Below are 15,331 nucleotides of genomic sequence, written 5' to 3'. Positions count from 1 at the left end.
AACCAGACTGATGTCTGCAAAGCAACTGCACAGTTAACCCATCTAAAGGAGGAGTATATACTAGTAATGTGGCCCCATCTCATCCAGCTGACCAGCACCAGTTACCTTCAGCCTGGTTTATTACCCTTCGTAATACTTGTGTGTTGAGGCATAGGGAATATCAGTAAATGAGGAATGCTTTGGCCCAACATGCACTTTATTTAGCCAATTGTATGACCACCATTGTTCAGTAATTTGTGTAAAGCTTACCTTTCCCCTCTCTGATGCAGCTGTTTTTCCACTATATACTGAATTGCCCCAATGTTAATGAATCCACATCAGTTTGTAGAGTTTGTTCTTTGTGTTCTCTGCAATCTCAATGAAAAATATATTTGAATGAGTGAGTCATCACTTTGTAAATCTGTAGTTAATTTAATAAAAATGTCAGCTTTAGGAAGACTGGTTCCTTTAAGATGTTTGAAAGTCACTGCTACCATTTTAGTGCGTGTGTGAGTATGTGTGTGTGTATGTGTGTGTGTGTGTGTGTATATATATATATATATATATATATATATATATATATATATATATACATACATACATACATACATACACACACACAGACCTACAAATCTATATATAGATATCCATGTATAGGTAACCATCAAAAGATTGACACAACTTTACAAAATGCACATTTACTCAAATGTGCTTTAAAATACAAAGAAGTCATTAATATTTTGCCGAGGAGAGGCAAGTATCCCTGTGCACAACACACCTCCCATTATTATTATTATTTATTCATTTATTTATTTATTTGTCATTTGTTAACTGGGTTAGTCCAACTGAGCCAGTGGCCCGTTTTCAGTGGAGACCCAAGGAGAAAAGCTCCAGACAGTTATTACAAAGTTACAAAAAAGAAAAACATCTGACATTGAAGTTATATGCAAACATTACAATAATGTGCTTTACATGAGAACATTAGAAATTTACAGAAGGCCTGAGAATGTTTACATAAACATATTCCAATAATGTGTATCCATTACTTATATATTCCAGTTCAAAGGTCATACAGCAGTGTAGAAGAGGGAAAATCCCTCAAGTCCAATGTTAAATGTTCTTCCACTAACTTGAGCAATTAGCAAACAGTCAGAATATTCATAGTTTTGGACAAAAAAATTTTTTGGGGGGAAAAAAGCTACGGATACACATTTGAGCAAATATAGAACCATTTATTAGTATTTATAAACTGGCGTCCGCCTGAGCCTTCTTCAGGAGTAAAAAACTAAACTCTGATCAAGTATATATACATAAACAAACATTATTTAATGAACATAGATAATAATTTCAAATAGTCCATTCATTGTGAAATTCAAAAAATTGTTAATTAAACAAATTATCTATGTTCATTAAATAATGTTAAAATAAATATAATAATATAAATGTAAAATGTTTACTGCAACAGAAAGAGGCAGTTTTATTTTAAAGTTTAAAACATTGTGTCCTGAAGGTCTTAATGAAGATTTTAACTGGAGAATGCTTTTCATTATATTAATTGATTCAATTAGTGTTTATGTATATAAAAAATTGCTATTTAGAGGATCTTGCTGCTGTTGTTTTTTCCATTTATTAGTATTTGTCTGAAAGAGAAATGAGTTGCCACAAATGACTGAAAACATATTTCACTGAATCTCAATTGACTAAAAACATTCTGTACAACAATTGCACTGTAAAAAGCTTTTTTTTTTTTTTATTTTGGATCCCCCACACCTCATTGTATGTATATACTAACTCCATTGTTCCAGTCATATGAAGACAGTGACTCAGTTCTGGTTTATCAACCTCTACAGAGATTTATTTTGAGCATTGCCAATCCTGCACATAATCTTCAACAGTAACTTCCCTAACAACTCCTATGATCCAACGCAACATAGTCAAATCATTTCTACAGTTTTCAGCAGGTTATGATTCAGTTATACAAGTTTTTAGTTAATTTTGCTTGACCACTCGTGGCTCAGTCAAATGCATATTCAGAAAAAAAGTGTGTGTGTGTGTGTGTGTAAAAATCCACACACATATATACATAATATAAAATACACACACACACACACACACACACACATGCACGCAGGTGGACTGAACTACCTTTGGTCTAAATGATCTTTGATATACATCTGTTTAGTTGACACATTTGGTCAACCAAACAGGTAGTTAGCAGGTGTGGTGGTGAGGAATATGCCCTTTCCCTGGTATTGCGTGATCTCAGAGTAACTATAAATAATTTGCAGGGATTGTTTGGGTGCAAGGGAGCTTGATCCCCCTGCAAAAAATGTTTTTGTTATTTTTACTTTAAATATTGAATGAGCAGCTGTTGTTTCCCAGCATGTATATGGTAGTGTGTCGACATTCACTTAATCAACATTTTGCAGACGACATTTGGGAGGTTGATATATTGGACTATACCTATGTGTGTGTGTATAGAGATATAGTTGTGTGTCTACATACTTGTGTGTAGCAATTATCGATGTTTCATTTCTTTTCCTCCTAAGAACTTTGGTACTTCTGCAGACTAAGAGCTTTTAAGCTGCATTCATTACTCGTGCTGCGTTTCCTGCCAGCTGTTTGTACAGAATTATAGCTGCATTCATTACTCATGCTGCGTTTCCTGCCAGCTCTTTGTACAGAATTATAGCTGCATTCATTACTCTTGCTGCGTTTCCTGCCAGCTCTTTGTACAGAATTATAGCTGCATTCATTACTCGTGCTGCGTTTCCTGCCAGCTCTTTGTACAGAATTATAGCTGCATTCATTACTCGTGCTGCGTTTCCTGCCAGCTCTTTCTACAGAATTATAGCTGCATTCATTACTTGCTTTCGTTTCCTGAAAGCTCTTTGTACAGAATTATAGCTGCATTCATTACGGCGCTTTTCCTGAAGCTCTTTCTACAGAATTATAATTATAGCTGCATTCATTGCCGTGCTGCGTTTCCTGCCAGCTCTTTCTACAGAATTATAGCTGCATTCATTACTCGTGCTGCGTTTCCTGCCAGCTCTTTCTACAGAATTATAGCTGCATTCATTACTCGTGCTGCGTTTCCTGCCAGCTCTTTATACAGAAGATCATAAACTTCTTTTTCCAACTCGTATTTCTCTTTATATTTCCTGAGATCACCTTAATTTTCTTCTTTTGTTTGTAATACTTTTCCACATTCTGATTGACAAAAACACCAAGGTCCCAGTTTTTGCAGAATATGCATTTGGAGGAGAAGTCCATCTATCGATGCTTTTATTCACAAGTGCGTGTTGTTACATTGACTTTGGATAATATGTCAAGACAGGGAAGGAGTAAAATGTTAAGTTGTTAGAGCGGGGCTGCAGTGGACAGCTTCCTTCCTACTCTCAGTACTGATACATTTATACAGCTCTGAGGTCATGTTCTGCAGAGAAGTCAATGTACCCATTTTACTACAAAATCAGGATTTTTTTTTTTTTGTGTGGAAGAATGTTTTAGTAGCAGGCGAATGGAAATACGTGGATGGGGTGTAAGGGCTACTTATGCCAATGGAAAAGATAGGGCATGTGAAGTACTTTTATTGTGTGTACTACACTCACTTTTGATGGTTTCTTTTTTTGCAAACTGTGTACACTAAGTTCTGTCATCACAAACTACCAGAAAGAGCCTCTAGACTGTAAGAGTGAGAGTAAACTTTTTATGATTTGGGGGGTATCGGATACCAAGAGTAGTATTTCTCCAAAAAATGCTGGTAAAACCTTCCTCTGTTCAAAGTATCCAGTGCCATTTTTCTGCAAAAGAAGCAAAATGTGCTTTGCAGTGAGAAAAATGTGTCCATTAAATTTGTTGTCATTTAATTCTTTAAATTCAAGCTCTCTGTATAGTTGGAATTTGAGCTCTGTATGACAATGTGGTGGATGTTTGTTTCCTTACTAATGTCCGTGACCACTGCTTTGTTTGAACACGTTTTGTGGGAATATTTTTAGAAATACTGTTTCTGAGCCACAGTGACCCCCCTCCAGACAGGACCATGTGATCATACATGGTTACATGCGCCCCTGACTATTTGCTTGTTAATTTGAGTTTTGGGTTTTGCAGTATGACAAGATATCAAAAACATTTACTTGCCATGTGAAGTTCTTAGTGAAAATCCAAGGCAGCTGAAACATCTCAAAAATGAAATGCCAATTAGATTTAGAAAACAATCTCTCTTTTACAAAACAATATTGATTTTTACCATGTCAAGCTTTTATCAGATAATATAAGGTTTTATCAGGTGTTTTGTTTTACGTAAGTGTAATAGTTGCTCTCTGACTTCACACAATATGTGTAGGTTACACGTATCAGTTTGACTGAAGCTTTAGTGCTTATAATTTCATACCGTCCTCTTGAATAGAGACAAAGAATGCTCCCCCACATACCACTGCTGCCATGTCCGTTAATGTTGTAATTGGATGCCCCCCCACATACCACTGCTGCAGTGTCCGTTAATGTTGTAATTGGATGCCCCCCCATATACCACTGCTGCCATGTGCGTTAATGTTGTAATTGGATGCTCCCCTACATACCGCTGCCGTGTCCGTTAATGTTGTAATTGGATGCCCCCCCACATACCACTGCTGCCGTGTCCGTTAATGTTGTAATTGGATGCCCCCCCACATACCACTGCTGCCGTGTCCGTTAATGTTGTAATTGGATGCCCCCCCACATACCACTGCTGCCGTGTCCGTTAATGGTGTAATTGGATGCCCCCCCACATACCACTGCTGCCGTGTCCATTAATGTTGTAATTGAATGCTCCCCCCATATACCACTGCTGCCATGTGCATTAATGTTGTAATTGAGAATGCTCCCCCACAGACTACTGTTGCCATGTACGTTAATATTGTAACTGAGAATGCTCCCCCACATACCGCTGCTGCGTCCGTTAATGTTGTAATTGAATGCTCCCCCACATACCACTGCTGTGATGTATGTTAATATTGTATTTGAGAATGCTCGCCCACATACCACTGCTGCTGTGTGCGTTAATGTTGTAGTTGAGAGTGCTCCCCACATACCACTGCTGCCGTGTACATTAATGTTGTTATTGATTTTTTTATAGTAATGGTAACAGTATGTTTAATCTTTGCATAGTATTAATTTCCCACAGAGTTACCTCTTAGAGCAAAAAAATCTGGACAAAGCCTCAAATGATAGGGGGGACAAATAGGGACATATTTTAAATATTGCTCTTACAAACTTTGAAAGCTGATAGAATAATAGGTTTTGCATTAGCATGAATGTTCTGAAGGATGTGAAGGCTTAAACTCAAATGTTTCTCATTATTTAATTCAATTCACAGCTATTTGCCAGAAAAGTACAGATTTTAGGAGGAACACACCAAAAATATAAGGCAAAAATCTGGACATTCTGTGAAAATCTGTACAGTTGAGAAGTATGATTATACGTGTCAGTGGTTTAATGCCTTTTTGTTATTTTATCATCTTTTATTATTGTTTAGAAGCAGGTTTGCTCCTCTTTTGACCATTTTTATTTCCTCTGGAGCACTGAACTACTGAAGCAGATTGAATAATCTTTTAGGTTTTATGTATCCTGCATGTGGATAATACTTGCTCTCATTTGTGAACATGCCACTGGCCTGAGTTCTGTTTTTCACTCATGGAAAGTCTTGCCCTGTCTTGAAACTTCTATGTAACGTTGGCTTTTTTCCTAATATCAGCTTGAATCATGCATGGTTTAATTTTTTATTCTTCTTGACTACTTGTAAACCCACAAGCAGTACTTTTTTTTATAACTACCTCTGCATGTCTCTCATCATAGTACATACCGAGAGTGGTCTAAGGGGAGGTGTGCAGGGAAACAATGCAGTGACTTTTCCCGCAGTATCACCCCCATGTTTTAAGCTGTGGGCATTTCATGTGGCTTAGATTATGCTTTTTCTGTTTAGTTTTGCTTTTAGTTTGCTGTCGTGCTTACAGCATTGATTTCCTTCTCACTGTAATATTTGTTTTCTTTTATTTATTTAATTTAACATTTGTTAGCTAGGTTAGTCCAGCTGAGCATTAGCTCGTTTTCAGTGGAAACCCAAGGAGAAAAGCTCAGCAGTCTGTATTAACATTTTACATAAAGTCAGCAAGAAAATTGCATTGGCAGCTAAAACAATTAGAGAAATAACATTTTACGATACAATTTTACAGAAAACAGTTGGATACAAATGTTAGAGATCAAACTGTAAAAAGCATTTACAACAAATCATACAGAAAAGCAGTAGGTACAATGTCAGAATTTTTACAACAAAAACTTATGTTCTGATGTGCATTCCTTAGAACTGTTACTTATGGGAAACTGATTTCTGAAAACTGTTTTCTGTAATTGTTTCAAGTCAGTCAAATCAGCACCTTTTACATTAAGTTCCAAACTCTGAAAGTAGTTATTGATGCTCTGAATATTTTAGCAGACTTTAAATATGTTGCTCTCACAACAGTTTAAAGACGATATAATGCTGATTAGCACATTGTATTTGTTAAGAGTCTAAAATGTTCTCCTGTACTGGAGGTTTAACATATGAGAAAATAATGTTTACACATCTATGTTACAATGAAATGTAGCTCCGATTCTGCATTTGAACAGTGAAGGCAGGGTCAGGCAGTGAGTAGTTAACTGCATGTATGAGGAACTCTGTGATGTTTTAATAAGTGATTGGAAATGTATAGCGGATCAAAGTGTGCATCCGGACGTTAACTAGTTGGGTGAAAGGTCACTTAATACTTCTGGTTTATTACATAAGTATCCCTCTCACTGTGTGCTATGACGTCTCATTTGTAATAAGGTTGTATTTTGTCTTGGCTTTTATATTCTCATTTTCAAACCTGATATTACATATTCCTAAAATATCCAGTCCTGTGAATTAAACCTTCTGATCCACCTCAGTGGCATTGGGTGAGTTGGGACATGGTAACACTGCCTGGTAGCTCACAAAAGCAAGATTTTTGCAAGCGTAATTTATGTTGGCTGTCTGTTTAGCTAGGCAGGTTATTTTTTTTTTAATTAAATAGTCTCATAGAAGCCCAGTATGCATTTAAGGACAGTCTGTGTGTGTAATCTCTAGATCTCTTTACAGCTTTAGAGTTAAATAAATGCAAACACAGTATTAGGACTTTGATCCAGAGACAGTTGTAGCAAAATTAATTTCACAGATGATAGCACACATTTTTAAACACTGTTGAGTGTTTGGGATTCAAATAATGCCTTGAGTTATTTGTGTCACCACAATGCAGTGCTGCACTAAGTAAGTTTTTCTTTTGCTTTAATACCACTATATGTATATCTGTCCAGCCACAACCTCTATTTCCCAATTTTGCGCCTGGGGTCGGGTGTAAATTTAACAGTCACTGTCATTTTGAGACAAGGTTTACACTGCCGGGCGGCTTTCCCTGCCACAAACCACTACACATGTATGGTCTGTGCTAAACTGAGGGAAAAAAAATGCTTTAAAGCACTCAGAGTATTCATGTAAGTTGTGTCATAACTGACAAGTTTTATGTTGGCCCATAACTTGCATCACTGACTGAGGTTTTAATAGTTATTCTTTAACTACAGTCAGAATTTATTTTTTATCTGGTTTATCCTGGAGGATTATGTATGCCTCCATGTATATAACGTGCATGTTTAGATCTATAATAATTTTTGACTCAGTGTGTCTGATAATATATCCTTAATCCTTCACAGGTGAGGCACTTGGTTCTGTGGTTCCTTTCAACTGAAGTACCTTCTTTCCAGGATGGGTATGCCCTCTCTGTTTTCCAGAGGTCTCTTACATCATAGAGATGGTGCACTGAGGCAAGTCCCCAGTCTGTAGGGCTGTAGGGGGAGGGGGAGTGTCTCTGTGCACTTTCTGCAGCATGCAGCTGATCATTAATGCTTTGTAGCTATTCCTTGCTGGGATTACGTTCTGCATCCCCTTTTTATCCTGATTAACGTAAAGCCAGCATCAGAAAATGAGTGAACATGTGAACTCCTTAATCTGTTGATCAGTGCAGAATCAGGGTTTAAGTTGCAAATATTATACTTGTATTCACTGTCCCAATTTTTGCATATAAAATGTTTTTGTTCAGAAAATGAAAGTTTCTTTTTTTCTTCAGGTATTGCACACTCTGAGTTAAAGGTGACAGCCATCAGTGATAAAATTACAGCAGTACATTGCACATGTCCAGCAACGTTATACATTGCATTGTTTTGACTGATACCAGCGTTGATGAATGTGCTTATTTTTTTCCATCTGTCCATTTGTGCTGGTATTGCATGTTATGACAGCAGTTATAGCATTAAGGTCAGCACTGCTAGTCTCAGATGGGACTTTGACAATGCGGTCATTTCTTGTATTTCATGTTATGAAAAGTACAGTAAGACTCTCTCTCACAGGGGCAAACTATGGCTTTTGTGTTTCTATTTAGGTTTTTAGAGGTCTAGAGACTTTCATTCTGTTTAACCTACATGACATGTTTCAATCCCAGACAAGCATGAAACAGTGTGATTGTTTATTCATTCTGGTGGCCTTACCTCTGAATACTGTATTACTACACTATTGCCTTTCAGAGACGGACTAACCTTTGTATTTACTTTTTGCATGGTTCAATATTTGCTTTGATAGTGTGTATTAATATTAGCCTTACAGTCTAAAATTAATGGTGGAATTTCACCCCCCACACAAACTAAGCCACATCTGCTTTTGTGTGTGTGTGTGTGTGTGTGTGTGTGTGTGTGTGTGTGTGTGTGTGTGTGTGTGTGTGTGTGTGTGTGTGTAACATAGTTATTAGACATTTATATATTCATTGTCATTGTGGAAAGTGTCCCTGTAAAATGGATTCCCTAGTAACAAATTGTGCAATGTCTATCATGTTTTGATATTCGTAAATGTACTGTCTGCATTGCCAGTCAGTATCATGTAGAATGGTTTCTGAAGATTGTGTGAATCGCAAATCTGATGTGAAGTCCATTAGGCTTCTCAGGACGTGATTCCCAGATGTGTGAGATACAGATGTGAAGTACGCATTGCAAGCCTTGGTACAAACAAAAAAAAAAAGCACACCTTTCCCTCAAAGTTGGTCGACCACAAAAAACCAGCGACAATCAAATAGAGAAGGTAGACCACCACCACGAACGATATTGAAACTTTTATTTCATATAAAATCCAAAGGAATGAGCGCTTCCGCGTGCTTCCAATGCACGCTTCTTCAGACAGGTTTAAAATATTGTAGTAATCCATGCCTTATATATCTAGCAGCAACAATATTTAATTAATTAATCAATTAATTACATCATTTAATTCTTAAATCATCAATTTACTTAAAGCTGTATTAGCATCAACTGCATTCTGTAATACTTAGTTAGTAAAATGAAATGAAAACAAGTCTTATATTCATTCCGTTAATGTGAGATGGCATTTCTCACTAATAACTTTCAATACTAAAACTATGTATGAAAGAATGTGAAAATTCATATTGATAAAATAAAATACTGATCTTATTGTATGCCTTCTCTTTAGTGCTGAATATATACTCTGCCCAATTATATTCGAAATGTTTACTGTGTGGCAATGAAAGCCAAGTATATAGCGGAGAGGGAATCTCCGAACGGCCAAGTGTATATAATGTTTCAAATATTAAAAACTACTATTAAAATATATAACTGTTAAAAATGCATATATTACATATACTGTATATTAAAAATAACTGTTTATTATTTATTAAATAAATATTAAATAACAAAGTAAAATCTGACTGTATATCTAATTCATGTATAGGTATAAATATAAATATAATATATCAATATATATATATAACCAAAAATGTATAAAAAGTATGTATATAAATAAATAAGTAAATAATATATAACATCTATAAGTAAATGTGTATATATATTGCCCTGAGTGAATATATAAGATGTTGAAAAACTGAGGACAATGCCAATGTTCATAAAACATAATCTATATAGAGTGTTGATATACTATATAATATTATGGTGTATGGTCATTCCCTATACATTGGATAGAAACTGACATAATGAAAACTGAATATAAATATACATAAATCATGAAATCAATAAAATAAATAATTATCTGCTTGATCTAGAAATTCATTTATAAGGACATAGAGCTTTTTCAAGAAAGGACCTGCATGATGATAAATAAATAAATAAAATAAATATGGGAAATAACAATCAGAATAACCTCAAGAAATATATCTATATCCATAACAGTATATATAAGATGCATCTGAATAATACATCAGAGCAACTGAATGCATATAAACACCTCAAAATAGTGATGTATAAAATATATGTGGTGTTAATTAAGTGAGCATTCAAGCCTTGATCTAGAATCACATATACAATAGCAGAAATCTTAATTATACGGTTGGAGATATAAAGACTGAATAAGTCAATGATATTTCCGTTTCTTCAAATGTGATGTAATGCTAATGTAGCTATTAAGGCCTGGATACTTTTGTGCTCTGACCCTGAATATCCAATCTAACTCTAAATTCTCTAAGTCATTGAAATTGTCTCCTCTTCTCAAGTTAGGCATTCTTTTTTGTAATACCCTAAAGACAAAGGTATGATTCGGATATTCTGAAATATGTTTGGATAGAGCATTTTTAGAATCTTTCTTTCTTATAGCATATAAATGCTCTTGTATCCTGTCCCTAAGCCTTCTCGTTGTCATGCCCACATAAAAAGCCGGGCATAATTCACAAGTAGCTAAATAAATCACATTAGTATCATCACAACTAGCTGGACAACTGATATTAAATTCATACAGTAATTCCGGATGCAGAAACTTATTGTTAGTAGATATCCATTTACATGAAGTGCACCCTCCACAAGGGACAGTGCCCATATTAACTTTATGGCTATTGGCTTTATTGAACTTTTCATTACATAGAATTCTTTTTAAATTCTGCATATTTTTATATGTAAAGGATGCTCTACTTCCTATTAGCCTCTTTATTTCCTCATTGGTGATTAATATTGACCAGTTTTTGCTGATGATGTCAGTGATATATTTATTGTCACTGGTGTAGCTGATGATGCATCTTACTTGCTTACGTTCTTGATGTTCTGGATGCCTATTACCGTCCTTGTGTTGAAATATGACCCTTGGTTTATAGCCAGCATCATTCATAAATTTTTCTTTTATACATGCTATATTATATGGATTGTAGCCTCTATCCAAAAGCAGGCATTCTAGTTTGTGAAATTCAGTGTTGCATTCAGTTTTATCCTGGCAGATCCTGTTTAGCCTTGTAAACTGCCCTTTGATAATATTGGAAAAAATGAATCTGGGGTGCATACTATCGTGTTCTAGTAGTGTGTTTTTCCAACACTCTTTTCTGTAGAGAGATGTAACTAGTTTGCCTTTGTTCTCTTTTGTAATGTTAAGGTCTAAAAAATTAACATTGGAATAAGAATATTCCATTGAGAATCTGAGGAAATCTGTGGTTTTCTCCAAATCTTTCACAAATACTTTAAGTTCCTCAGGGGTTCCATCCCAAATTAATAGTATGTCGTCCACAAATCTAAAATATGCCAATACTTTATGATATGCAAGGTGTGAAAACAGACATGTGGTCTCCCATTTATATACGACCAAATTAGCATATGAGTTAGCGCAGGGGGTGCCCATGGCCACCCCCCACTGTTGTATGTAATAGGAGTTATTAAACATCATAGCATTCTTGGTAAGCACTATCTCTAATAATGCATTCAGTAAAATCTGTTCACTGTTATTATAGGCCCCAAATTTATTTAGTATATATCTTATGGCCTCTAGACCATATGTGTTGGGTATCGCTGTAAAAAGACTCTGCACATCTAGTGTAACTAATAAATGCTTATCAGAAATCTGTTTCTGTATATTATTAAGATGTTGAATCAATTGGTATGAATCTTTTAATATTGTCGTAATGTTGTTCACTATTGGTTTTAACTTCTTTTCAATAAATATTGAAATATTTTCCGTGACCCACTGATGTCCTACTACTATGGGACGTAAGGGTGGTGGTGTTATACCCTTGTGCATCTTGGGTAGCCCCTTGATGTATGGTATCAGTGGATGTTCAATAAGTAAAAACAAATAGAACTCATGGCTGATTTGTCTAGTGACCATCATATCATAAATGTCATGGTGTACCTCATATATTAATTTGTCTATTGTCTTCTTATCTATCTCCTTGTATGTGAGGTCATCCTTTAAAAGTGTATCCATATATTCTATATAATCAACTTTGTTAAGTATAACAATCCCCCCTCCCTTATCTGCAGGTCTGATTGCCACAGTTCTATCCTTGGATAAAGTATTCATTGCTACCCTTTCCTCCTTGGAAATATTATGAAAGAGTGAAAGTGCGCCTTTTTTGTAATTTGCATAATGTTTATACAGATCATTCTCACATGCTTTGATAAAGCATTCTATGCACGGGTTTAAAGTAGGTGAGAAGGTACTTTTCCTTTTATAGCATTCAAAACCATTCACTCTCTCATTCAAACTGTTACTATTCTGAGTAGTTTCTTTAAAAAATAACGCCAAGGCTATATTGCGAGTAAATAAACGCAATTCTGTTAACAAGGTAGAAACATTACTAACTTGAGCTGGTATGAAGCTCAGTCCCTTATTTAAAAGTTTATAGTCCATTTCCGTCAATATTATATCAGACAAGTTAAAAACAAGGTCGTTCAATCCTTTCCTCGCCACCTCTTGCTCGTCGGTTCTCCTGACATTCTTCTTTTCCGCCTTCCATGGCTTGTCGATCTTCCTCTGGACTCTCTTCGTTGGCGTACGGGAAGTGGTAAAAAAAAAAAAAAAAAATTGTAAGCCTTGGGTAGGATTATGTGAAGGATTGATGTCACACTTGTCTGTGGGCCATGCTATATCTCATCCTTAGGGTTTTCGTGTGTATGTACTAAACCATTTGTTACGTTGCCTACATGTGGTAGTGTGCATTGTTTTCCTTCTGCTGAGTATAGATCTCTGGTAATGAGAAATGTCTTTGTGGTAGGAGCTGTGTTTCGCTTTGAGTGCTCCTGGAATGCCTTGAAAGCACTAGTCTCAAGACCACAGCCTTTGTTTTCTTCACATTTTATTTTGGGGTGCCATCAGTCCCCATCTTCTATCTACTCCCATTCTTTGGTGTTGCTGAAGCTGCAGGTTCTTGTTAAGCACTGTCCCACATTCTTGACTTCCACCACTCTGATTCAGTTGCAGGTTCTTGTTGAGCACTGTCCCACATTCCTGAATTCCACCACTCTGATTCAGTTGCAGGTTCTTGTTGAGCACTGTCCCACATTCCTGAATTCCACCACTCTGATTCAGTTGCAGGTTCTTGTTGAGCACTGTCCCACATTCTTGACTTCCACCACTCTGATTCAGTTGCAGGTTCTTGTTGAGCACTGTCCCACATTCTTGAATCCCACCACTCTGATTCAGTTGCAGGTTCTTGTTGAGCACTGTCCCACATTCCTGAATTCCACCACTCTGATTCAGTTGCAGGTTCTTGTTGAGCACTGTCCCACATTCTTGAATTCCACCACTCTGATTCAGTTGCAGGTTCTTGTTGAGCACTGTCCCACATTCTTGAATCCCACCACTCTGATTCAGTTGCAGGTTCTTGTTGAGCACTGTCCCACGTTCTTGAATCCCACCACTCTGATTCAGTTGCAGGTTTTTGTTGAGCACTGTTCCACATTCCTGAATTCCACCACTCTGATTCAGTTGCAGGTTCTTGTTGAGCACTGTCCCACATTCTTGACTTCCACCACTCTGATTCAGTTGCAGGTTCTTGTTGAGCACTGTCCCACATTCTTGAATCCCACCACTCTGATTCAGTTGCAGGTTCTTGTTGAGCACTGTCCCACATTCTTGACTTCCACCACTCTGATTCAGTTGCAGGTTCTTGTTGAGCACTGTCCCACGTTCTTGAATTCCACCACTCTGATTCAGTTGCAGGTTCTTGTTGAGCACTGTTCCACATTCCTGAATTGCACCACTCTGATTCAGTTGCAGGTTCTTGTTGAGCACTGTCCCACGTTCTTGAATCCCACCACTCTGATTCAGTTGCAGGTTCTTGTTGAGCACTGTCCCACGTTGAATCCCACCACTCTGATTCAGTGAACTCCAGTGGATGCAGATCACGTTAATGTCTACATGCCCTTCTGAAAAGAAATGCTTTGTCATCTCCGGACCACATTTCCCTTCTCTCCCCTTCTTCTCCATCTTTTCCTGTAAATGTTGAATTTCAAGGACCCATGTTTTCTTGAACTTGTGCATTCTGGCACATCTGTGATGTGTGCCTTTCCTTCCTTCCTACTTTTATTCATCCATCCATCCTTTGACTGGAGTAGCCTCTGTTCAAGGGAGACCTAAGGTGGTATATTTATACTCGCAGGTGAAATTTGGCTAGGGCACCAGTGAACTTCCCTACTGTTTTCACTAAGTGCCATGGGATCTTTTACATCCACCTGATCTACCGACTCAAGCAGATGGGACCGCTCCATCTCATCCAAAGGACAATGAACTCATCAGTGTAGTACCCTGTTATACTTTGCAGTGTCAACAATCCACCTTCCTGGTGTAGGAATAGAACCATATCACAACACTGGTGATACTGTATCCAAATTTGAAACTATAAAGCAAACAAACACTTAGCACACCAAACAGTTTATTGTAAAGCTTTCGGGTCCATACCCTTCATCAGTACATAATAAAAACATCCTTTTCAGACTTTAAATAGGAGACTTAATCACATGTTACAGCCAGCCTACCAAACCTATCCATTAATTAAAATTTAAAAGACTAGATACTTAAAATATAGCATTTAAAAACTTCTAAACTTACTTATTTCTAAACATATTCAAGAATATGTAAATCACATTAATGAATATATACAAAACATTCACTCATAAGTAACATATTGACACAAATATATAAATATCTTACTAAAATTAATGTATTATACCAACTATAATTAAATGTTCTCTCTTTGTGTTTTCATCAATACAGGTTTTAAGCTAACAGCATTAAGGCCAGGCTTCACATCAGCTTGAAGCCTAACAATCCACTCATATTCTTTTAGCTCTAATGTATTATTCATATCACCCTTTCTTACTCCCGTCTCAACTGTACACATAACCCTAAACTTAAATTGATGTCTCTTACCCTCATCCATAATATGCTTACTTAATTTGTTGATATTTTCCTCCTTATATCCGATTTATGCTCTATAATCCTCTCCTTTAATTTTCTCGTGGTCTTACCTATATAAAATTATGTGCATGCTATGCA

Source organism: Protopterus annectens, chromosome 11.part0 (assembly GCF_019279795.1).
Source record: "Protopterus annectens isolate FY-2018-M chromosome 11.part0, PAN1.0, whole genome shotgun sequence".
Lineage (NCBI taxonomy): Eukaryota > Metazoa > Chordata > Ceratodontiformes > Protopteridae > Protopterus > Protopterus annectens.
Note: the sequence above shows the minus strand (reverse complement) of the source record.